Genomic DNA, 3730 nt, shown 5'->3' with positions numbered 1-3730 from the left:
ACTTTAATGCTAGTGTGATAGATGTTATTATAGGAGAATTCAATAAGCGGCAGATGGGTATCCCATGCCTTACCAAAGTCAATCACACAGGATCCCAGCATGTCTTCCAATGTCTGGATGGTTCTCTCGCTTTGCCCCTCGGTTTGTGGATGGTAGGCCGTACTCATGTCAAGCCTAGTTCCCAGAGACTTCTGTAGGGATTTCCAGAACCGCGAGGTGAATCTACTATCTCGGTCAGAGATAATGGATATAGGTACACCATGCAGTCGCACGATCTCTTTAATGTATGTCCTGGTTAACTTCTCCATCTTGTCTGTTTCCTTTATTGGCAGAAAGTGCGCGGACTTGGTCAATCTGTCTATGATAACCCATATGGTATCCAGTCCACCCGATGTCTTAGGTAGTTTGGTTATGAAATCCATGGTTATTCGTTCCCACTTCCACTCGGGTATATCTGGTTGTTGAAGTAGTCCTAATGGCTTCTGATATTCTACCTTGACCTTGGCGTAAGTGAGGCACTTGCTCACATAAATAGCAATTTCAGCCTTCATGTTTAGCCACCAGTATAACCTTTTGAGTTCTAGATACATCTTATCTGACCCAGGATGGATGGAGTATTGAGTCTTGTGGGCTTCGTTCATTACAACGTCTCGGTACCCACCGAACTTCGGTGTCCAGATTCGGTTCATGAGATAACGAGTTCCATCCTCTTTGACTTCCAAGTTCTTGTCCATCCCTCTTAAAGCTTCATTTGCCACGTTTTCTGGTTTCAAGGCTTCTAACTGGGCACCCTTGATCTGCGTGGCCAGTTGGGAGTGGATTGTCATGGCAAAGGATTTTACTCGGCGACCCGAATATCCCTTCCTACTTAAGGCATCGGCCACTACATTGGCCTTTCCTGGGTGGTAGCGAATTTCACATTCGTAGTCATTCAGCAGTTCCACCCATCTTCTTTGGCGCATGTTAAGTTCTTTCTGATTGAGAATATGCTGAAGACTTTTGTGATCAGTGAAGATGGTGCACTTGGTGCCGTAGAGGTAGTGCCTCCAGATCTTCAGGGCGAACACCACTGCTCCCAGTTCAAGGTCGTGGGTGGTATAATTAACTTCATGTGTCTTAAGTTGCCTTGATGCGTAAGCGATGACTTTCCCCCTCTGCATGAGCGCACATCCGAGGCCTTGATTTGAGGCATCATAATATACCACGAAGTCATCAGTTCCTTCTGGGAGAGACAAAACTGGTGCGCTGCATAGAGCTTGCTTTAACGTCTGGAAAGTGGCTTGTTGTTTATCTTCCCACTTAAGAACCACACCTTTCTGAGTCAAGGTGGTGAGTGGTTTGGCAATCTTGGAGAAGTTCTGTATGAATCTTCGGTAGTAGCCAGCGAGCCCTAAAAATTGTTGAATTTTTGTCGGCGTTGTTGGTGCCGACCAGTTTTCGATAGCTTTGATTTTAGAGGGATCCACGTGTATCCCCTTCTTGCTGACCACATGGCCCAGAAAATTCACTTATCTAATCCAAAATTCGCACTTTGAGAATTTCTCATATAACTTCTCTGCCCTCAGTGTTTCCAAGATTAGCCGGAGATGTTGACGGTGCTCTTCCTCACTTCGGGAGTAGATCAGAATATTGTCGATGAATACAATCACGAATTTGTCTAAGTAAGGCTGACACACTCGATTCATCAGGTCCATGAATACCGCCGGTGCATTTGTTAATCCGAAGGGAATTACTACAAAGTCGTAGTGCCCGTAGCGAGTTCTGAACGCAGTATTGGGAATATCATCTTCTTGAACTCGTAGTTGATGATAACCCGACCTCAGGTCGATTTTTGAAAAGTAGTTGGCTCCTTGGAGCTGGTCGAAGAGGTCATCAATTCGGGGTAGAGGATATCAGTTCTTGATAGTGAGTTTGTTTAGCTCTCGATAGTCTATGCACATGCGAAAAGATCCATCCTTCTTCTTTACAAACAGGACCGGTGCTCCCCAGGGTGAGAAGCTTTGCCTGATGAATCATTTGCTCAACAGTTCATTCAAATGGTTGGACAGTTCTTGCATTTCTTTCGGTGCTAAGCGGTATGGAGCCCTGGCGACGGGGGTAGCTCCTGGGATTAAGTCGATCCGAAATTCGACTTGTCGTGCGAGGGGTACACCTGGCAGATCGTCTGGGAATACGTCAGGGAAGTTGCATACTTTTGTAATTCCTTTGATGTCCTTCAACTCTTGTTTCTTGTCTATGACGTGGGCTAAGAATGCATGGTTTTCGGAGGTACTTTTGGGTTTTAACACAAGAGATGATTTGTAGGTTCGCACTAGGTTTATTGCCATAAACGGTGAGGATGTTGCCATTCGACAGATTGAGGCGGACAGCCCTTTCGTAACATAAAATGTCGGCACGATGAAGGATTAACCAATCCATACCAATGATTATGTCGAAACTTTTTATGGTGACCGGCATAAGGTCAATTTTGAATGAATGGTTGTCTAGAGTGAGAGTACACCCTATGTAAATATCGCTAGCGCGCTCAACCTTTCCATTTGCCATTTCTACGACGTAAGAATCTTCTAGTGGCTGGGAATTTTTCTTAAGTATATGTTTGAATTGGTGACTTACGAAACTTCTTTCTGCCCCACTATCAAAAAGTATGCATGCATAAGAGTTATTGAGGAGGAACGTACCAGTAACCACGGAGGGGTCCTTGACTGCTTCTCCATGCCCTAAAGTTAGGACTCTTCCTATACCCCTAGCATTAGGGGCTTGTGCCTTGGGTTAGTTCCTCCTGAAGTGTCCTGTTTCACCACATCCATAGCAGGTTTGGCTTGCCCTTGCATTGGCAGCTTGGTTGACCGGTCGTGCTGGTGGTTTACAGAAACAAGTAGTATGCTCTTTTCTGTCACAGTTTCTACAGTGCATTTCCCAACAAGCACCATTGTGGTGGTAGTTGCACTTGTTGCACTTAGGGAAACTCCCTGCATATTGCTTTGGTGGTGTCGGAGAGGTAGCAGTGGTGGCAGTACGAATAGCAACAGTCTGTTGCTTCTTGGCAGGGTCCTGCATCGGTTGATTCTTTTTATTTCTCCAGAACTTCCTCTTGTTGTTCCCTCCTTTTGTTCGGTCGGTGGTGGCTGTCACAGTACCACGGCTAGCCCTGTGATCTATAAGTTGTTGTGCCAATTCCTTGTCACTCTCAAAGGTAGTGGGTTTCGAGGCCAATACACTATCTTGAATCTGGGATGAAAGCCCCCAGAGGTATCGCTCCACCTTTTTCTCCTCTGGAGTGACCATTGTTGGACAGAGGAGTGCTAGGTCATTGAAACGGGAAGTATAAGTTTCAAGATCAGTGCTTGACATTCTGAGGTTCCAAAGTTCCTCTTCAAGTTTTTGTATTTCGCCCCTCGGGCAATACTCCTTTAACATCAAAGCTTTCAAATCCTCCCAGCTTATAGAGTTAGCTACTGCAGGAGTAAGTGATTTAACTCGGCCATTCCACCAAGTAAGAGCTTTTCCGGTGAAAGTGAATGTTGCATACTTGACCTTGCTCGCTTCGGGACAAGCACAGATTTCGAAAACTGCCTCGGTCCTTGCGAACCATTCACCAGTGTGATGACACCCCTGCTTCCATTGAAAGGGTCGGGATTGCCATTCGTGAAGTCTTTGTAAGAGCACTCCCTCGTACGCCCCGTGTTGTCCCCATGAATTGAATTGGTAGCTCCGGATCCAGAACCGCCAG

Source organism: Lactuca saligna, chromosome 4 (assembly GCF_052625555.1).
Source record: "Lactuca saligna cultivar CGN05327 chromosome 4, ASM5262555v1, whole genome shotgun sequence".
NCBI classification, from domain to species: domain Eukaryota; kingdom Viridiplantae; phylum Streptophyta; class Magnoliopsida; order Asterales; family Asteraceae; genus Lactuca; species Lactuca saligna.
Note: the sequence above shows the minus strand (reverse complement) of the source record.